Here is a 22,893-nt window from a genome sequence, read left to right as displayed (position 1 = left end):
GAGGTCCTTCAATCTGGAATGCTGCTTTGCATAGCTGACTGCCTCGCACTTAAATTTCACAATCTCAGGCATGCCTTCCACAACCGTCCTGTTTAAACAGCAGAGACCGCTTTTTCTCTTTCACACGCCCTGTCATATTTTCTGTCTCTGTAGTCACTTTGCTTCCTTAATACTGCTTATCAAAGTTTATTCATTCCCTTGTTTGTTGTCTGTCTTCTCCACGTAGTCATGAACTCTGTGAGGTCTGTGGTCATAGCCTGTCTTTTTCACTATTATATATTAAAACCTAGCACAGTACATGGCACATAAGAGGGATTTGATAACAACATATTAAATGAATGAAAGGGCTTGGAATGATGATAAATGGGCCTTGTGTTTGTCATTACTGGTGTAGGAGAATAGGAAGAAACAAAACTGAAGAGGTCAACTGAGCCCAGTTATAGAAGGTCTCAGCAGTATTTTGTAGTAGGCCATGATCAGTGACATGCTTTTGAGGAGGGCACTAATATCATGGGTCTGTAGGTTAAAAAGACTGATCTGGCAAAAACTGAGCAGGCTTGGTTGTCATAGGAAAACTAGCTCTAAAGAGACCAGTAATAGTATTAGGTGATGTGGTGCACCCCATGGAAAGTATTGGATGGAAACTTTGGAGTTCCCTCATGAAAACCATTTTGGATAAGGAGTGGGGTTCATTTAAAACTCTGATATACTAAAGCAGGTAAACAGAGAAAACAAATGTCTTCCTTTCCATGGTTAATCCATTCAAATTATATGTTTCGAGAAGGACATTAGGAGAAATGGAATAAAAATCTTATTTCCTATCCCAGCTTTGCAGACCTCAGGTTGCTTTCAAAGATACAGCTACACAGCACAACAGCACGACAGCACTTCTGTACTGTGGAGGGTTCTCCAGACACAGCTGGGTTAAGAAGGAAAAACATATTTTATTGTGTTTTTCTCTCACAATACAGAGCTACATTAATTGAAATTTATTTGGTTTGGGAATCTGTTTTTATGAGTATTTGTGGGGAGAGGACGACCAGGCTGTGTTTCTCTGGGGAAGGCTGGCTCAGTAGGTAGAACATACTGAGGTTCCCAGTGGGAACGCCTGGGCTTGGGCCATGCTTCTCCTTTGCACCAGCTGGATAAAACTGGACTAGTCATTTAAGACCTTTTACTGAGCCATAAAATGGAAATGAATTATACCCTAACTCACAGTAAATACTTTAAAGCTACAAGCTGCTCTTCAAATGCCAGTGAACAGGGTCCACAGATACTACCGTAACCTTACCTTGTCCAACATAGCTACACATTACTACTTTGGTTTCCATATTATCCAGTATTTGTGGAAGGGGGTTGACAGATATGAGAGATGGGGGAGGAGGAAAAGCAGAACCTAGAATAAATCAACCAATGGCTGAGAGGGAGAGTCTTCATGACTACGCAGAAGCACCTTCATGAGTGTGTCCGGGGCCAGGGAATGGCCATCCAGGAGCACAGGAGCACAGGGCTTGTGGGTAGAATGTCTCCCTTTATGTTTCAAAACATTGAGAAATTGTTGGCACCAGATGCCAAATATGGTACTTAGTAAAATTTTGATTTTGATTTTTGGTGAATTTTTGAGGGCAGGTCAGGTCAGGGAGGAAAGAGAGACTCTTTGGGTCATTATTAATGACACCAATATTATCACTCGAATGCAATGATTTCTGGACTCTCTGGGGCCTAGGACTGTTTGGAGTTTCTGTTGAAAGGCATGAACTATTGCTTTGGAGATATTCCTGTGTACCCCCAATTTATTTTACAAAAGAGAATTCCCAGACCACACAGAGTCTACCTCAGGAAGGGGTAGACTACCTTGGGATAAGAGGTCAGGCTATAAAGCAGCAACTGAATTTTCTCTGTTTACACTCAAGGCTGTTTTCTGTCTTATTTTATTTTGTTTTTGTTTTAATTCATTTTTTGATGGGATTGTCCCCCTTGGGCCATAAATAGTCATGAAGAAGCTGGCTTTATCCTAGGAACTTCTTCATACTTTAACCCTTCTAGTCCTTTCTAATCTTATTGGGTAAAGGAGTTTGTTGTTGTTTATGTACAGTGATTAAATGGCCAAGTCAGATGTTTTGGGTTGCTCATGAATACACTTTGGGAGTCCAAGTATAGGTTTCACCAGGAAAGCATTAGCCATTTTGTGCCTTTCTCCAAAGAGACAGTTCTCTCTTAGGGAAGGCTGTCCTTTTCTACTAGACCAACTTCTCAGAGTCCCCACAAGAGGGGCACAGGGCAGAGAGAAGAAAGGTTACCTTCACCAGTGACCACCTTGCACCATATCAAACCACTATTAACCCCAATGAGAGGAAAGGTGTGTGTGTGTGTGTGTGTGTGTGTGTGTGTGTGTGTGTGTGTGTGTGTGTGTGTATTAAAAAAGCGTTTTGCTAGTCGCAGGTTCAAACTGGAAGAACAACAAATGTCTGTTTTATTGAAATCAGACAAATTGTTCAAAGATTTGATTTTCTAGGTCATTAGAAGTTCTATTTCTGACCTAGAAAAGAGATGAGTATATTTATATTCATTCTGGTATCACTTAGGCTAACAGATATTTAACTTTGATAGCACCTGTTCTCAGTTTCCAGGGGGAAAATTTTTCTAGACTATCGAAAAGTACACAGATATTCTTTAAAAAACATGCATAAATGGCTGAAATGCTGAAATGAGGGGATTTGGGGTATATGATTAATGAAGTAAAAATTTGAGGAAAACTTACAGAAGAGTATACAATTTTATTTGGGTAAAATTAAAGCATTTGTCAGGAAAGTCCTGTGAGATGGTCAGATGAAAGGCATTGTAGAGGTATAACATATCATTATTATTATTATTATCCCATTAATAACTCATCTGGTACTGTAATGATTTTCTTGAAGTTGCTTTGTTGGTATTAACTTTTTGGTCTTGATTACAAATTGGAAGCATAACAAACTGCTGATTCATTTTAACTCTGGGACCAAAAAGAAAACAAACCAACCCAGTATTTCCCAAATGAAAAAGCTCTTTAAAAGGAGCAAAATTTCCATGTCTCCAGGATACTTTCATAGTGACATTTAAATATACTTTTCTTATAAATTAACATACCAGAAAGGCAGATAGGTTATGTCAGAGAAAAATAGAAATGGAGCCAGAACCCATAATGCAAGTTAACTCCAGATATTTATGGTAAATGGCCATGTGTTTAAGCTGTATTACAATTTGAATTCGTAAATTGTATTGAAAGAAATGACATTTATCTTGTCCAAAGTCAGAAACCCAGTAACTCTGAAATTGGTTCTTTGGAATTGGTTCAATGCTTAGTTAACACTATCTGATACTATCTGGGTGGTGTTCTCGAAAGTAAAATTGCTCTTTCTGCAAAGGAAAACCAGATTCCAAATTGTCACATGTTCCTTTCATATCACATTGATATTTGCTTTATTTTCTATCTTTTTTCGTGGACATACACATTTTGAGTGATGACATCATCATATAAAATGATAGTTTCCTTGAAAGAATGATTACACTTCCAAGTGAAAATCCAAATTGAGAAAAAAAGGGAATAATCTACAATAAAAACAGGAAATATGACTTTTAAAGGAAAATTTTCAGTGACTAAGAAAAAGAAAAAATATCCCTATTAGTTACTAACCGATAAAATGATTTAGGTTAGGAGAAATACAAAGTAATTGTAGAAAATGCCACAAGATACCTTTCATGAACGTATTTTAACAGGTTTTCGATGGATGATTTCACTAAGCAGATGCTGAATTACAAGTCTTGGCAACTGAAACCCAGTTTAAAAAAAAAAAAACTTCTGGGGGTAGAGCATAATGATAAACTAAAATTGCAGATTAAATAATATTTTAAGGCAATAAAAAATACCTTTCATTAAAAAAATTTTTTTGCACAAACTTTCAAAACTAAACCAAAACACTTTTTTTTAGAAAATAAAATCAGTCTAGTCAAGTATTTCTTTGATAATTGAAGACTCCAAAAGCATCCAAGGATCGTCACTTAAAAAATAGATTTTATGTTCAAGACTGTAGAGCTGTAATGGCAGTGTTGTTCAAATTGGTTTATTTTCATGCATTCTTCGGGGTGTGCAATTTCTATCATCAATTTATTTTATTTTGTGTTTTTCATTTCACTGAAATAATAAAGGTATATGTATCATATGCCAGATCACCTGAAGCTTACCCCATAGTCTCAGGGTGTCTATTTGTGTTACCAGCTCATCAATGCCAAGAAAATCACCACAGGAGTTGATATTTAACTCCTCATGTCCTTGGCCCAGCCAAATGTCAAGATGACATTTGTCTCAAATTAGCAGTTGTGAGGGACTCCTTTTAACTGTTTCTTTTTTTGGAGGAGGGGTGGGGGGTTGGAAGTGCAAGAATCAGGAATCGAACCCGGTTATGCACATGGCAGGTGAGATTTCCACCACTGAGCCACTCTTGCACTGCCCCCTTTTACTGTTATAATGACAGAACTTTTCTTTCACAGTTATTTGTAATGGAAAGACGTTTTTATAAACTTAAGACTTTAATTTCTTAAATTATTTAAGAAACTGAGACTTTGATTTGATGCCACAAAAATTATATTGGGTGCTTATTTTCATGGGGTAATGAAAAAAACAGTAAGACTGGACTTAACACAGAAATGCATTATATGTCTTTATATGGATAAAGGCCAAATGGTAACATGGAGTGCTATGCAAAATATGGTTTTAACATAATTGGCTAGAGGGATGTGTCATTTTTTTTTTTTTGCCCTCCCATGGCACACGGAAATACAGGCTTGTTGAAGTGAAAAGAGTCTAAGCTGAAGCAGTCAGCACAATATTCACATTGCAAACAAATGTCAGGTGTGGCTCACCTTTCGGTGATGAGACGACTTAGACAAATTCAGGAGCAGCAAATGCAAAAGTAAACATTAAAAAGTATTTTTTATTCAGTGGGATTCTTTTTTACATTATTTTATTTTGTGATTCACTATTGAATTTTTTCTTTTTTACATGTGCAGGCACTGGGAATTGAACCTGGGTCTCCAGCATGGCAGGCAAGAATTCTGCCACTGAGTCATCGTGGCCCATCTACTATCAGATTTTATTAATTCATAAAATATTGGACTGATGGTAAAGATAAGTTCATTATCAAATTTCCTCATTTGAATGTGACTGTATAAAACCAAAGTTTGAGAAAAACTGATATGGGAAATTCAATTCAATTTATATTCACTCTTGGACAAACTGTCAAAATTGTTTGAAATAATAACTAAACACACACACACACACACACACACACACACACAAGGAAATCTTGATAGCAGCATCTTCCTTTCTTCCTTTTTTTTCCTTCCTTCATCCTTCCCTCCCTCCTTCCTTTGCTCTTTCCTTCCTTCCATCCTTTCACTTCTCTTTTCTTTCCTTTTTTCTTTCTCTCTTTCTCTTTTGTCTTTTTCCTGAAAGATAGCACCAAATTATTAAAGAGATTCTGGAAAATCAAGGTATTTTTAAACTTAAAAATCTTATCTCACATGAAGAAGAAAAGCATTTTATTTTTCCTTGCATGTTTTCATCTAAAGTATAAAGAATGGTTTGACCTTCAGGATGTTTGGGCCATATTCTTTTTTCTAGGGACACTTCTCATTACTCCTTAAAAATCCATGAGTTCCTTGAAAAACTCCCACTGAAAAATTTAACTCTCTCAAGAGTGAAGTTCAGTTCAGTTCAATAAATAATATTTGAAAGTATGCAGTGCACAAGTCACTCTCCTAAACCCTGGACAAAAAAAGATAAGCTGGATATTATTTCAGCCAGTGAGGACACTAACACAGAGAAACACAGAGAAAGTGGAAGGTGGAAATATTTTCCATTTAAATTGCTAAAAATGTATTTGTATGGTTTATATTGTGCTATCTGTTTTATTTTATTTTTTAAAAGGTTTTCTTTCTTTTCCCTATTAGGGTTCTGAGCTTGTAAGAGAGATATTTCTAGTTTACTCATTCTACAACATGAGAGAAAGTTCATCATTATTGAATATAATATTTCTGCAGGATAAAAATATCCTCAGGCTGGGAGTAATGGGTGATAGTGAAAGTAAAATAAGTAAAAAGTGAAACCGTGATGAAAGAGGACTGTATCCAACATAGACACATTAAATACTGTTGAATGACAAATGTTAACAATATTGGGTGGTTTCTGGTGCTGGTAGCAGGGGGTAGGAATGTGTGGTGCCCAGGTGTTAAGTCATAAGGAGATTTTCCTGAAACTTCATTCATCTTCATATTAAAAAAAAATACCCAAATAGCACAGATTAAAAGGGGAAAATATAAAAATTTACAAACTAAACTTGAACGTGGCATGTTCTGCTTTGATGAAAAAAGGTGTTCAGTCTTAAGGGAGGGAAGAGTACTTAATTCCCATTGAAGACGAAGGGAAATATGATAGAGTAAAACAGCTATTTAGAGCCAGAAGACAAAATAAAAGCAAACAAAAGAAAATCATCATCCTTCTGCTCTTACTTGTATAGTTAGGTGAGAATAAGGTCAAGGAAGGTTGTGGGGCTGCTGGTAGAACGGGAATGATGAGCCCAGAGTGGACCTTTAGGGCCGAGTTCATAAAGCTCGTTTGGATGGTTGCTGGTAAGTGCCATCAGGCAAAATGCTTCCTTTGACAAATAAGTTTGAAATATGTTGGGATAAATAAAGCTGAATAGGCTTCTTTATGGCAGGACGTCTTTGAGCCTTTACATTTGCTGATGTGCTGTGTAACTTTCTAGAAGGAGATCACAGATGCAGGATTTCCCAAACTTGTTCAACCATGGAACTCTTTTTAAAAAGCTCCCAGGCGGACAGCGCCTTTGGACACATGTTTTTCTTTGAAAATTCTGTGTTTGCATTATGAGCATGTGGAAAACACAAATGGTGTTCTTCTTTTTTTTTTTTTTTATGAAGAAATGAAGCCAGTTAAGTTTCTCCTATGGTTCTAACATGGTGTTAGAAACTTGACTCATGTCATCTCATTTTATCCGTCACTTTTTCTGTGTGATGTAAGTAATTTTGGTCTTCCTCTACTATGCTCCCTGTTTCCAATTCATAGATCAGATTCCTGAGGATCTAAGAGATGCAATATATTATCCTGATAAACTGGTGAGATTTAGGCCCGGGATTAAAATCTATGCATAGGTTTTTTAAAAACTTCATTTTTGGAACACTTGAATTGCAACTGAATATAAGTTAGATAAGGAATACATTGCATCAAATGCTAGCCTGCTAGGCTTATCCCTGATCCTCTTGAATAGAGATGCTTAGGTCTGAGTTTCTGGAAATCGATGATGATGACAGCTTCTTCTCCTTCGGAACTTATGGTTCTTTGGGAAAGACAGACACAGAAACAAGTTATTTCAAAGCAATAGGATAAGTGACTAAGAGAGGCATGAATATGTCTTTGCCTTTGTTCATGGTATTCTCTTTCTTTGAAGTATAGTGAAGCTGAGCCTTCATCTCTGTTCTGGTTTGCTAGCTGCTGGAATGCAACACACCAGAGACGGATTGGCTTTTAATAAAAGGGGATTTATTTATTTTGTTGGTTCTTCAGAGGAAAGGCAGCTAACTTTCCATGGAGGTTCTTTCTTATGTGGAAGGCACAGGATGGTCTCTGCTGGTCTTCTTTCCAGGCCCCTGGGTTCCAACAACTTTCCCCGGGGTGACTTCTTTCTGCATCTCCAAAGGCCTGGGCTGAGCTGCAAATGCTGAGATGAGGAATGCCGAGCTGCTAGGCTGTGCTACATTGGGTTCTCTCATTTAAGCACCAGCCAATTAAGTCAAACATCACTCAATGCAGCAGACACGCCTCCTAGCCCACTGCAGATGTAATTAGTAACAGATGATGTTCACGTACCATTGGCTTGTGTCCGCAGCAACAGAACTAGGTATGCTCACCTGGCCAAGTTGACAACTGAATCTAACTAACACAATCTCTTTTTACACCACCAGAATGCTTCAAGGCTGAATTCTGATGCATATTCTCTGTGAAACACCCATACCCCTTCCTCCGTTGGAATTGATGCTCACTATAGTGTGTCCTCACAGCACTTTGCTTTATCCTCCATCAAAACTTTATTTTCAGAGTTTGATATGCATTGTGGTTGGTGGTGTATCTTTGATCTTCCCCTCCATTGGTGTTTCTTGAGGGATGATAATGTTAGAGACGTTCTTTAGACCACCACTGCCCAAAGCAGTGCTTTGCTTGAACACAGCAGGCTTTCAATACATGTTTTTGTTTGATTGCTTAGATGGTTAGTTGCTTTCTATGTGTAAAATGGACACTTCAAAGTTATACTTTACCATTGTTTTAAAAATAGTTAACAACATGAACTATAGCACCAAGAAAGTACATAGCAGCATAAAAGGGGAGAATAGACTTCCAGGACTCCCATTTTATTTTATTTTTGTTTTTTACCTCTCTCAATTTTGTTATTAAATCATGGAATATGAGGGAAAATCAGAGGAGATCCGACATGGGCAATCTAGCTCATTAGGAAACCCACAAAAGCCTTCTCATGAACTAACGATCCAGTTAGATTACCAGGCAATTTTAGCAATTACAGACAGAAAATGGAAAACGAAAGGGAAGTTCCTTACAGAGCTCTCAGCACCAGGTATTTTTGAGGTTTTAAATAGTAGGCAAGTCCCAGGAGCATTTATCTCAAGCCTGGAGAAAACATGATTAGTTTAATCATTAATAATTAAATCAGTGAAAGTATAGGTGTTTACTTTTGTCCAATCTTGTCCAGACTTTGTAAAGACTTTTAACAAATTTAAATATATAAAAGGACCCTTATTATCTGTTTATGATTTGAAATTAGCTGCTTAATTTTTAAAAAGTTAAAGTAGGAAATCATAAACAGGTGAATCTTGAATATTTTGGATGATGGGGAGCCAAACCTACATGAGGCAAGACAAGCTGAAAATGTAAATTTATTGTCTCGTGTGTTTTACCTTTAAAAAGTGAAGGTATAAATAGCTACATGTCAGGGTTTGTATAGGAATACATACCTAACCAATTTTCTTTTAAAGAAAACATTTAGGGACTGGAACTAACCATTCAAGTAACAATTTTTGGATTTACTTCATTTAGCTTTTAAATATAGATATTCCCTGAGAAAATTATTTAAATCAGGGGTCAGCAAATGTTTTCTATAAAAAGCTAGAGAGTAAATATTTTAGGCTTTGTAAGCCATATCTGCTCTGTAACAACTATTAAACTTAGCCATTGTAGCTCAAAATCAGCCATAGATTGCACATAAACGAATGATCGTGCTGTGTCCAATAAAACTTTATTTACAAAGCAAGCAGTGAGCCTGATTTAAAGCATCAACACTGCTATAAATCAGTATTGTCTGTGGGAATTCATTGAATGTAAGAATAAGCATCTGTTGTTTTGTGTGCCCAAGACAGGAGTCGCCTTCTTCTGAGAAAGGCTCACCCCATACTCACAGTCACGTTGGAGCTTTAGCTTCCTTCCTGTCCTTTGATTAGGAGTCTTCCTTTCCTGAGTCCGTTATTCCTTTGATTAAGTGAATCCATAAATTAGTCTTTTGGCCAAACTGGTGTGAGTTGGATTTCTGTTCCTTGCTCTAGGGAGGGTCCTGTCAATACAAATTAACAAGCACTGCAAAGTTTCAGATGAGGCTAAAAGGGAAGCTAGGACAGGGGTGGTCCATTGGCTTGGCTTACCTTGGATATTTTCCTTGGGGCTCTGTGCGAGGTCTTCCTGAGGTTTTCCAACTGGGTGAAGCAAATGACTAACTCAAACAAGGATGATTGTAGATGAACAGTCATTCTCCCATTGTAGAATCCCCAAAAGTGTTCTCCAGGTAACACCACTCTTGGGGAGGTGTTTAGCATGCTTACTGTATGTACGACCTCCAGGCTATAAATTGGACTTGACTGCTTCTTCCTTGCTGTGCTAGGAAGGCACACTGGCTTGGCCATTCTCCAAAGGTTGTAAACCTCTTAATCTCACTGAGAGGCTTCTCTAAAGAGTGTCTTGTTTCTCATGGTAGTCATTGGTCTCCTTTTCACAATCTTGAACAGCATGAACTCTGAGGATATTTCAGCAGAAATGAGCAGGAGACCCCAGATGGGCTTGTTTTCTCTTTTCACTTGAATCGTTAGCTGCTCTTGTCTGATGTGAGATTCTTTCCCATCATCTCTCCCTTAGCTAGTATATTTCCACTTTAGGTGAAGCTTTAACAAAAAAGAGTCCTTTCATGATTTTAGGGGAACACTTTGATTGAGTTTTGGTGAATCGGTTGGCCCCCATATTGAATACTCTTGGTTAGCATTTGCTAGTTCCTAAATACACACAGCTCAGCATGTTCCATGTTTATAGAAACAACTCTGTGGTTTGTCAAACTGCAGTTAAGCTGATATTGACTATTTTACTGGGCACTCCCACTGAAAACAAAAACTGTGGGCTGATGGCATAGAGACAAGTGACTAATATGCATCCAGTAAGAGAGTAACTGAAGACAAGTCAAAATAACAGCTAGAAACCAGATCTATTGTATGGTTACTGAAACTTGGTCCAGTTAATCAGATCTATCAGTTGTGACCAGTTTGGGGTTGAAAAAAAGGAGGGATGGTAACATAACTACTTTGCTGAACCTGAACATGAATTGTGTCAAACAGCTATAGAAGATGATTTATTAGGAGATAACCAAGTGTGAATATTAAGATATGCAAATTTTATTTAGTCCTTAATATTCTCTGGGTAGCTATTGATCCCATTTTGTGATGAGGAAAAGTAAGGCTTAGAGAAGCTAAGAAATATGCCTATCATCATACTAGTGGTAAGTGGTAGAGATAGGATCCAGATTCAGATCTGTCTGACTGCAAAGCCTGTGCTCTTCACAGTACCCTAAACCCCAGACAATCTGTTGAAGAGCTAGAAACAGTAGAGAATGGAAGAGAAGATCATCAATGTAATGGCCTTTCCAGCAGGGTACATTTAAGACCAGGGTTACTTTGTCCTCACACCAGGAGGTTTGGACCTTGTTGAATACATTTGCAAATACACAGTGCACAGTTTATCTCAGATCTCTAAACCAGTGTTTATCCTATAGCTCCGTGGTTCTCAACCAGGGGAAAATTGACTCCCCACCTAAATGTGGCAATGGCTGGAGCCATTTTTGATTGCCACAGCTGTTGGTAGGGATAACTAGTGGCTAGGGATCAGTGATACCAGTAAATATTCTGCAATGCACAGGACAGGTCAGGCTCCCTCAACAAAGAATTATCTAGCCTAAAATGTCAATAATGCTAGCTTTGAGAAACTACATTTTAGAATGCTCTGGGAGTTAATGGCAAAACCTTAGAAAGTCAAAACTTGGCCAAGCAGAACTGTGAATCTCATATCCATAGAGAATTCAGTCCTATGTCTAGCAGTTCTTACATATAAGTTCCTTAGCACACCTCCAGTAGAATGAGTCTGTGCTGTCAGTGAATATTACACAAAATCTAAACTGATATGAAAGTGAACTTCAAAAATTTCAGAGAAAATAAGGTTGGCAGCTAGGTTCAATGATTCATGTTCCATGTTCCTTGGCAGCAATGCTCCTTTTTTTCCCTTACAGTGGAATTTTTCTTTTTTCCAAAAAATGGCAACTTCCAAAACTATGCCTTTTCTTTTGAAATACAGCATATGCTTGTTTAAACACTCCATGTGGCCAGAGTTCCAAGCAGGGCTTTTCATATTTGTTTCTCATCATTTTTGACAATTAGCCTCCCTTATTTCAATAAACATCTCACTCTTAAAGAGTAGTTCTTAAGTGCCATTTTTCTTTTCCTGGGTGGAGTAAAGATTTTCCATCAACAAACATTTCACATTTTTCTTGGCAAAATGTTTTTTCCAAGTGTTCAACTTTATAAGCAAACCTACAGGGCTGACTGTAAAGGATGTCGTGAGACTTAAAAGTCTCCTCTAAGCTATTAATACTAATTCTTTAGTTTCCACATTAAGGAAAGCCCCCTGCCTCTGAGGTAAGTTATGATTTAATATTGGAAATGGGATTTCACTGAATTCAGTATAGGGAAATGTTCTCGTCAAGCAGTTAACCAGGAAATGAAAGTATTTTAACCTAACAGATCTTTATGAATACTTGAGTTCAATAACCTTTCACAATATCAACAATCTCAGAATTTGAAAGAAAAGTATAGTCAAGTTGAAGTAATTATTATAAATTTTACTAGAAACAACTGAACAAACATTGTATATTATTTCTTTAAGTGATCAATATAAATTTAATCAAACTGCATCATTTATAAGTCCTGGAAAAGTATGGGCCATAACTGATTATTTTAATTGAGTTTTAGAAGTCTTGCTTTAGGATCATTTCTAAGTTATGGAATCACGTTAGAGATAGTGCTATGTGGGTATTAGAGTTTTCGTAGAAGGCAAAAGGAAATTGACTTGCCAACATACATTAAAAATACTTAAGACCCACATATGGAAGATGAAATCACAGCCTCCCTGCTTCATCTTCAGTACATCAAATCAAGACAAAACAAAGAAATTGAATCTTTCTACCTCCCAGTTCTCCACTGTCCCCATCTTAGAGGGGTCTTTTGTGTCTGCTTTCCTTTCCATGGATGCTGTTGCCAATCATCTTAATGTTATTACATTATGAGTGGGCACACAGAGCAATACTTACCCAGGGTCCTGCCTCCAGAATTGGCTCAGACAATATTGAATAGAGTAAAGGCCTTTCAGTTTATAAGCTTGGAAGGCTGTTGGTTTAGATTAAGCAATTACCTTGACCCAATTTCCACCAATTGCCCTGACAGTTAAGAAAAATGTTTCCTATATTTATGTTCTTTTTCCTCAAATCAAAGTAAGAGTACATATGTGTATGTGTGTGAACCTATAAAGTATATATAATCAAGTAGGTGAATGTAGATAAACTCTTTAGAAAAGATATATAATATGGACCAGGACTTGATTTACATATTTACTATCCAAGAGATTTCTAAATTTGAAACTAGTAATTTTTTCAGTCTATATTTTAGAACTTCAGTTTTTTTGTTCCTCTGTAATCAAATGGAATTTAAGCATAGATCTAACCCTTCCATCTCCATGACAGTGTGAATTTTATAGTTATTTAATAGTCTGGATTTCTTGGTTTGTGACTTTACTGGTTTGTATAGCAGGTTGTTCGTCTCTGGGGAAATTAAGTCTTCAGACTTCAGGTTGGCAAAGTCTTTGAGTCCCTTTGCTGTTCCCCCTTGGGCGGATGGAAGTGCCTCAGGTTGGTCCACAGTGACTCCTCTCATTGAACTCTATACTTCTATTCCAGGGAAAACTGCCAGTTGGCATCCAGACATGAGCGGTCTGGGCAATTAGCAGATTCTCATTCAGCCATTGGATTTATTGACTATCAGAATTGTGGAGTGGGCATTTTACCTAGATGAAATAGGAATTCAGGCATGATAAATAACTGGCCAGGCTCCAGTAGGCAACACCAAGGGTGACTTGGGAAAGTGTTTTATTCCTATACCTAACCTACCTAACTTACACCAAAGAAATATAAAATCCAAGTTTAAGCAAATAGTAGGTTTTCTATGTATGTGAATTTAAGGAAAGAGCTAGTTTTCCTCCTCCAAATGGGTTTTTATTGGAATTGCTTCTGCCAATGGTTTTGGAGTGATTATGCCCAGATTTTTTTTAAAGGAATTATGGATGGTATTTTGCTTGCTCACAGATATTTTCATAGTCAAATAATGCTTCCTTGAATTGTATAGCTCATGAACAAAAAATTTTACAAAAATGAGAAAACTACCAAAATTTTATGGTCTCTGGAATGATAAGAATCTGAGAAAACCCTGACTAAAGGTATTTTGGAGAACCAGAAGGAGACATTTAGGATTACTAAATGATTACTAATAGATTATTAACAGATGTTTGGTAAGCATGTAGAAAGAGAGGCAGTGATTGCTAGGAAATTGCATGGATTCACTGGAAACAAATCATATGAAAGAAACATCATTTCCTATTTAAATGAACTCCTAGAATGGTGCATAAGAAAACTATTACTGTACAGTGCATCATTTTAATAGGACATTTGATAGCATATCAACTGAAGGGGTTTCTGGCTAAAAGAATGACCAATGCACTTAAAAATCACAAAACTTACTTGTTGTAAAACTGACAAGTCTTCTGGAAGCAAGTGGTTGAAGGTCAACAGAACCTGGAAGAAAAGTGTTTTAGTCTGTAAGCTGCCAGAATGCAATATACCAGAAATGGCTTTTAAAAAGGAGAATTTAAGTTGCAAGTTTATAGTTCTAAGGCTGTGAAAATGTCCAAATTAAGGCATCCAGGGAAAGATACCTTGATTTAAGAAGTTTGATGATGTTCAGAGTTTCTCCCTCAGCTAGAAAGGCACATGGTGACATCTGCTAGCTTTCTTTCCCAGAATCTACAATAGCTTTCCCAGGGGCATTTTCTTTCTTCATCTCCAAAGGTCTCTGGCTGTATGGGCTCTGTTGGCTCTGTTGGCTCTAAAGCTTTTTCCAAAATGGTTCCCTCTTAAAAGATTCCAGTAAGCAACACCACCTTGAATGGGTGGAGACACATCTCCATGGAAACCATCTAATCAAAAGTTACCACCCACAATTGGGTGGGTCACATCTCCATGAAAGCAATCAGAAAGGTCACAGCCAGCATTATTGAATGAGGATTATTAGACATGGCTTTCCTGGGGTGCATAATAGCTTCAAACTAGCACAAGAAGGGAGAGACCAGAAGAGTTATTTACATTGCTATGGGACAGAGGAGCTGAGGACCAAAGATCACCAGCAACTGACTTTAGAATGCCAGTTTTGGGAAAGAAAGCATCACCTTGATGATGGCTTAATTTAGAGTTCTCCTAGCCTCAAAAATGCAAGCCAATAAATTCCCATTGTTTAAGCCAATCTATTGTGTGTTATTTGTTTTAGCAACAAGGAAACTAAAATAGCGAGCATTTTTTTTATGTGTTTTCAACCTCATTTCAAAATTACTAACTTTATGAGAACAAGGTTACCTTTGTGGCCTGGAAGATAATCCACTGAGATGGATTCATAAAGAGATAAAGAACTAGACTCTAAGATTATCAATTAAAGATTCAGTATCAACCTTATCTGAGGGTCTTTATAGAGCTCCCATACAACTCTGAATTTTATCCTATTCAACACTTATCAATACATTTTGTAGATACATGTAATTATTAGATAATATAAGAGTATGCAATGTGAAATATATAATTTATTTAATATTATATGCAATATAATATAATGTATACTTATATATTTAATATATAATTATCAAAGTTATTTGTAAATTTGGAAGAACAGCCACTAATATAGAATCAAATTATCAAATGTTTTATGATTATAAAGCTGGGCTAAACACAATGCCAGATTTATAACACAAAGATATAAAGTTCTATCTTTAAATTACAATTCAAGAGAAAAAGCAATCAGGGGAGCGAATATAAGCCAAATGGGAAAAAACTCAGAATTCCTCTTTCCTTACTTGTACAAACATTTTACGTATTTCAATTAAACCAACTGATTGAATTTTATCAGTCTCTGCTCTTGAGAGGCTCACAGTCAAGATGGGAGTAACTACATCATGGGGTGATTTATGCAGTGATAAAGTTATGTAAGAGGAGCCAAGAAAAAGGTGCAGTCAGTGAGATTTTTTGCAGGTGTGTATATGTATGGGTGTGAGTGTACCTGTGTTGCTATAAAGGCAGGTTGATGCTTAGTTAGGTCCTGAAAAATGACTCGGAATTTTCTAGTTGGGCAAGATGGGGATGAGTGTCTCAGATAAAGGAACTTATAGTATGGAAGTTTACAGCATATTTTGGTAGCATTAAGAAGTTTTGTATGGACAAAGCGTAGATTTGTGTGTGGAATCTGAGCATGATCATGGAAAGCTTTTAATATAATAAATTGTTTGAATTTCATCTTGTAGATGATGGGGAAATATCACAGATTTTGAGAAAAAACAACTCTAAGGAATCTGTTGCATGATGAAGCTACAGGAGACTGGAACAAGAGAAACATGTTAAGAAGTAGGTTAGTGAGGAGTCTTTGGTTTCAAGCGATAGCCGTCTAAATTGGTTTAGTTTGCACATACCAGAGAATTTATTGGATCATATTACAAAGGGCAGCAGGAGTTCAATTGTCCTTAGCCAATTGAACTGATACTTATTCTTTAATATCAGTGACCTGAGTGCCATTTATAGTTGCTTTTTTCTATCTCGTCTCTACTCCTTGCTATGTCAAATTCATTCTTTTATATAAGATTATTTGTTGTGATGAATATATGATGACAAGCAGCTAAGTAGAGAATTTGAGCAGTCTTGTGGAGAGGCTTTGTTGGCCAGGCTTGGGTCTTGTGCTCATCCGTCACTAAGTCACAGGATAGGGTGTTGTGATGTTTGGGGGTCACCTATCTATTTAGTCCCCAATTCCAATTTCTTAATTGATTACAAAACTCTGAATTTAGTCAGAGATGCAATGACCCAACACCATGGAATTGATCACGACTAATTTAAGCCAAGCATTATAGCCTTGCACTATATCTTTCCAAGTTTTTTTTTTTTTTTTTTTTTGCAATTGGAGGTATCCTTGAGACTATCTTCAATCCAAAGCACACAAGGAAGCATGCTGCAGGAGTTTCTAAAAATCCATTTGTTCTCTTTATTGAAGGGAATTTGACTTGGTTGGGGCTCTCTTTCCCCCTTCTTTATTGTCCTTCATGCAGATATAAACCTTTGAACTGCATTAGCCAACTAGTGACCAGGAGTTAACATACATGTAGGAAATGCCAAGGTCATGGCAAAGACATAGGCCCTTACTTTTATTGAGCCATTATCACCAATGTCAGCAATGATCTATCTCAAATATTCTTGTTATGTGAGAAAAAAAATTTTGTTTTCTTAAGCTGCCTTTTGGTTACTTGCAGCCAACTATGTTTCTACGTATTATAGTATCCCTACTCAAAATACTGTGGTCATAGAGGTGGGGTCAAGCAAGAAAATGGCAGAAACTATTCAAACACTTGTTTAGTAGGATGAGAGAGGAGAATCTGTTTTCCCCAAAGAGATGGCACTGAAAATGGTGCAGCAAGCCCAATTTGAATTTACTGCAGGGGTACTTGAAAGAGTCACTGCCTTAGTCCAGCTACAGGTTCTGCACAAAGACAGTGGCAATGGAGCTGGAGAGGAAAGAAAGTTTGAGAGGCATATAATAGGGAAGACTTAATTCAGTTTAGTTTTATAGTGAAGGTTTATAGTTTATATGAGGATCATACAAAAGCAGAGGACAGGAATGGCTAAAAATTATACACACGTGAATTTTAATCAGCAGTGATAGAAGAATAGCATTAAAGTGAAGGAATTTTAAAGGTTCTATCTACCTATAGCAATTTATCTCTATCTCATCTATCTATATTGTTCTCCATCATTTATCTATCATATTGCATTCATCTATCATCTCTATCATCTATCTATCTTTCTATCATTTAACTTGCTAGATAGATGTCAACTTAATTTCTCTGTATTCCAAATCTTGCTTTTAACAGCATATAATTTACAAAGAAGGGCACATATTAACAATATAAAATAAGTGAAATATAAATAAGAAAAATTAAAGCAAAAGGAAAGGGAGCAGAAAACAACAAGAAGGAGCTCATCCTGAAGATTGGTATGAAAATATCTGATTGAATCCCTGCTTTCAATTCATTTGGGTATATGTCAGGCCACATAAAAAATTCTATGCTTAAGTTTCTGAGGAACTGCCATATTGTTTTCTGAAGCAGCTGCACCATTTTATATTTACACCAAAAAAAGAATGAATGTTCCAATTTCTCCACATCCTCTCCAACACTTGTTATTTTGTTTTTTTAATAGTAGGCATTCCAGTGAGTGTGAATTGGTATCTCATTATGGTACTGAGTTGCATTTTCATGATGGCGAGTGATGTTGAGCATATTTTCATGTGATTTTTGGCAATTTGCATATCATCTTTGGAGAAATGTCTAAGGCTTTTGCCCATTTTTAATTGGGTTGTCTTTTTTGTTGCTGTTAATTATAGGATTTTTTCTAACATATTCTGGGTACCAAACCCTTATCAGATATGTACTTTCCAAATTTTATATTCTTTTCTATAAGTTGGCTATTTATTTCCATGATAAAATCTTTTGGTGGACTAAAGTTTTTAAATTTTGATGAAATCTAATTTAACTATTTTTCTTTTGTTGTTCATGCTTTTGATGTAAAGTGTAAGAAATTATTGCCTAATTATTGCCTAAAGTACTGAACATGCTTTCTTATGTTTTCTTCTAGGATTTTTATGGTTCTGGTTCTAATATTTAAGTCTTTGATCCATCATTAGTATACGGTATGAGTTTTCTAAGCACCGTTTTTGAAGAGATCATTTTTTCCCCATTGAGTGGGGACACCCTTGTCAAAAATCAATTGCCCATAGATGTGAGGGTTTATTTCTGTATTCTTAATTCAATTTCATTGGCTTATATATCTCTGACTTATCATGGGAGAAGTTAATCCATTTGTATTTTAAGTAACTACTGATAATACAAGACTTTTGTCCGTCATTTTGCTTTTTGGTCTTTAAAAGTCTTATACCTTCTTTGTCCCTCAATTCTTCCCATAATGCCTATTTTCATACTTATTTGATTTTCTATAGTGTACCCTTTGAGTCCCCTTTCTCTTCCATCCATGTATATTTTTCAGAAAAATGTGTTTGTATTTACCATGGGGTTTAAGGGTAGCATCCTAAATCTATGATAATCATGTTTGATTTGATACCAACTTAACTTCATTAGTTACACACTGTTCTTTTTATACCCTTTTGCCCCCCAACTTTGCCATACTTATATCTTTATAGCTTGTATGTACACAACCTTAGATTTACCATTACATGTTGTGTATTTGCATTTAAAAATCTTTAAGAAGTAGCAAGTGGAGTTACAGTTCAAAAAATACAATAGTAGCGGATTTATAACTACGAATATATTTACCTGACAAGAGGTCTTTATTTCTTTTTGTCCCTTCAAGGCATTGACAAGTGTCCTTTACTTCTCTGAAGAACTCCCTTCAGTATTGCTTGAAAGGCAGGTGGTAGTAGCATACTTATTCAGCCTTTGTTGAATACCTTAATGTCTTTATCTCTTCCTCATTTTTGAAAGACAATCTCACCTAATATAAAATTCTTTTTCTGTAATTGTTTTCTTTCAGTGCTTTAAATAATTCATCCCACTGATTTCTTGCCCCCATGGTTTCTTAGGAAAATAATAACTTAATTTTTTGAGACTCCCTAGTACATAACACTTTGTTTTTCTTCTGCAGCTTTCAGAAGTTTCTCCTTGTCCTTGACATTCGACATTTGACTACAATTTGTCTGGGCATGATTCTTTTTGAGTTTATCCTGTTTGGTATTCTTTAGGCTTCTTCAATGTGCATATTCATATCTTTTGTGAAGTTTGTGAAGTTTTCTACCATTATTTCTTAAAATATTCCTTCTGCCTTGTCTTTCTTCTCCTTACGAGACTCCTATAATGCACGTGTTGGTACGTTTCATGGTGTCTCACAGGTCTCTTAGGTTCTGTTTATTTTTTTCATTCTTTTTCTTTCTGCTCCTCAGCATTTTCATTTGTTTTGTTTCTAAGTTCACTAATTTTTTTCTTCTGCCAGCTCTAATATGCTGTTGGAAACTTCTAGAGAATTTTTCATTTCAGTTATTATGGTCTTCAACTCCAATATCTCTGATTAATTCCTTTTAAAAACTTTTATCACTTAATTGAGATTCTCATATTGTTCATTCATAATTTTCCTGACACTTTTGAATTCTTTCTCTGTGTTTTTCTTTTTCTCTGAGCATATGGAAGATCTTTTTTTTTAAGTCCTTGTCTGGAATGTCAAAAGTCTAGTCTTCTTCATTGATAGTTTCCAAATTTTTATCTTGTTCTTTTGGTTTGTCTTGTAATTTTTCTTGCACACTATACATTTTAATATTTTAACTTTGGGATTTAGTCCCTGTTCCATAAGTTTGTATCCATCTAGTGATATGAAGGAGACTTTTTTGAGTACCAGAAGCTAACAGAAAGAAATGCACCAACACAAAAAAACATCTTTCACAGTTTTTGCAAATTGTCTCTGCATGTTCTGGTGGTTTCTTTTAGAATTTAGCCCTCTTATCAAGAAGACTAGACTGAGGGGATATCAAAGAGCAAAGTTCTGTTTTTCTGAAACTACACCTCACCCTACTCTTGACTTTCTTGTGGTCTTCAGAATCCTCTCTTTATAGGATTCAGATGTTTCCTCAATCTCCTTATGAATTAGACTTTCCCCCACTCCTTGGTGCTCTGTTGCATAACTTAAAGTTGATAATCCTTTGCTTTAGTTGTCTGTAAATTGTTTGTGCCTACAGTTCAAGTTTTGGGAGTGTGACCCAGATACCATTGTCATGTTTCAGTCTTTCAGGCTGCCACTCAATAGATTAGCATTGATATGAAAGTACCACAATATGCACATAGGGATTCATCTGCTTCCTCTAGAACAGGACAAGGGATCCACAGTGGGAAGTATAGGCTGACTTCACACAGTGCTGGGGCTGGAGGAAGGGCCAATAGGGGTTCTAGGAGCTTCTACCATTTTTAAAGCTTGTTTTTTTTTTGATTTGGCACTCATTAATTACCGCAAAACTTTAAATATTTTACTGAATTTTGGGGACAATGTCTCTGCTTGTTTTTGCTAGTTGTTCAAAGATTCTGTGGAGGAATGGTACACTGGTGTATCTTTCACTGCCATCTTGGTTGGCTGGTGTACATATTATATTGTTAATAGGTGCTTGCTGAATGAGTAATTGATTGCACGAATACATAAGTGGTTGTAGGAACTGGACATATATTTCTTGGACAAGAGAGGCCCCTTGTTTCCTTCCCCAATAAATTGTATGTCACTTACTTGTCTTAATTATCTTCTAACTGTGAGTTGCATGAGGGCAGGGATTTTGTCTTGTTCTTTTTGCCTCCAATTATGTAGAGTGCTTATTGTAGGGAGGTTGTCCAATGACAGTCTGTTGAAGGATTGAATGACTGAGTGAACATGTTTCAAATATTTAAAAAACTTTGTGTGGATGAGGAATAGGACTGATCTAAAGAATCTTCTCTCAGTGTTTTATCTCAGAGTAAGGCAGAATCGTGAACTGTCTCTGAATCTTTGTAGCAAGACGTTTTATTTATCTCTCCAGGGAGAGATGTTTAGAAAGTTGTGCTTATTATTATGGGATATAGAGTTAGATTTTTACTGTGATGAGAGCTCAGCAGTCCTATATTCTTTCACCACATTTTAATTCTGCACTTAGGGCAGTTGCAGTGTAGTCCATTATTTAGTGCTCTGTGTCTGTATAGTAGGACACAGGATTATTTGGTGGAGGCATAAAGGGGAATGATCTTATTCCATTTCCTTGTCATCCATGAATATGTGATTCTATAGATGAAAGACTTTATGACACAATAATTTAAAAACTTGCATTTTCAAAGTTGTTCAACTTGTCCTTCTTCTTCAGAGACAACATATATTGGTGGTTAAAAGTCAAGGTTTTGGGGTGGGCCATGGTGGCTCAGCAGACAGTTCTCACCTGCCTTGCCAGAGACCTGGGTTCAATTACTGGTGCCTGCCCAGGCAAAAAAAAAAAGTCAAGGTTTTAGAGCCAGATGATCTGAGTTCAAATTCTGACTTGGCCACTTATTATATATCCTTGAGTCCTTTATTTAACATTTTTGTATCTTAGTTTTCTCATTGGTAAAGGGGATATAACAATGATACCCATATCATAGGTCTGTTGTGTGGATTAAATAAATTAATTCACACAAAGAACTTAAAAGTGCCTGGCACAAAGCTAACATTCAACAATTGTTAGGTGATAATATTACTCACTGTTGCTTTCCTTTTGCTGACATTCACCATATTTAACATAAAAATATCTATAGTTATCAATTAAAATCAGAAAATATTTTTGCATATCTAATGTATTCCAGATTTTGACAGACCACATAGGAAATACTAAATCTGCTCTCAAGGTGCTTATAGTTTAGTTTTGGAGGCAAAGCACAAAGCTTAAATGGAGTAGGAACATAAATAATGATGCAAGCAATCTCACATTAGGGTAACCTATTGATTAGAACATTATTGGTATATATAAGCAATGGGTTTTAAAATAAATGCTTGCAGAGCAAGTTTATGGAAAAAAATTGTAAAATTTTAGAATGTTTATTTTGACATTTCATTACTATGTATGTTAGGAAAGGGGACAACTAAAAGAAAACCAAATGTGAAAAGTAGAACAAGCAGAGATTAAACTAGACCTAAAATCTCCAAAGGTATGAAAAATTATAAATTATGTGAGTCATTAACAGATGAGTGAAACATAAAGCAGGCTTCCAGCATTTGTGAAGAATTACTTTTGAAAATCAATAGGCTGAAAATGTGGTATGAGTTTATGTGGAGTTTATGTATGTATCTGATCCTCAGCCAGAAACAGATTCCAAGCATATCCATAGAGTTGGTTGCACATGTGAATGTTCTGGAAAACCCAGCCATAATTCTAGTTCCTCTAGTTGCTCAACCCCTGTCTAAAATGTTCCTGGAAATGTAAACATCCAGAATACTGTAGAAATCATAATGATTTATAAGATTGTTTTTATAGAAAGAAATGTTTTAATCTTTATAGTGAACAGGATTTGTATCACCCAAGATTCGTTCACCATATTCTGATTAAAATTCTACTAGTATTAAG

At 36.2% G+C, this 22,893-nt stretch overlaps 1 long non-coding RNA gene across 2 annotated transcripts in view; it reads left to right on the top strand.

Annotated features, from left to right (window-relative positions):
* LOC143682880 (uncharacterized) overlaps nucleotides 1-5,314 on the top strand; it is a 151,155-nt gene extending 145,841 nt beyond the window's left edge. For both annotated transcript variants that reach the window (XR_013175343.1, XR_013175342.1), the window contains one exon: nucleotides 5,047-5,314. This is a non-coding gene — a long non-coding RNA (uncharacterized LOC143682880). The remainder of the gene's footprint in view (nucleotides 1-5,046) is intronic.
* The last annotated feature ends 17,579 nt before the right edge of the window (nucleotides 5,315-22,893 follow it).

This window comes from Tamandua tetradactyla, chromosome 5 (assembly GCF_023851605.1).
Source record: "Tamandua tetradactyla isolate mTamTet1 chromosome 5, mTamTet1.pri, whole genome shotgun sequence".
Taxonomy (NCBI): Eukaryota; Metazoa; Chordata; class Mammalia; order Pilosa; family Myrmecophagidae; genus Tamandua; species Tamandua tetradactyla.
Note: the sequence above shows the minus strand (reverse complement) of the source record. Positions and strands in the feature narration are given on the sequence as shown.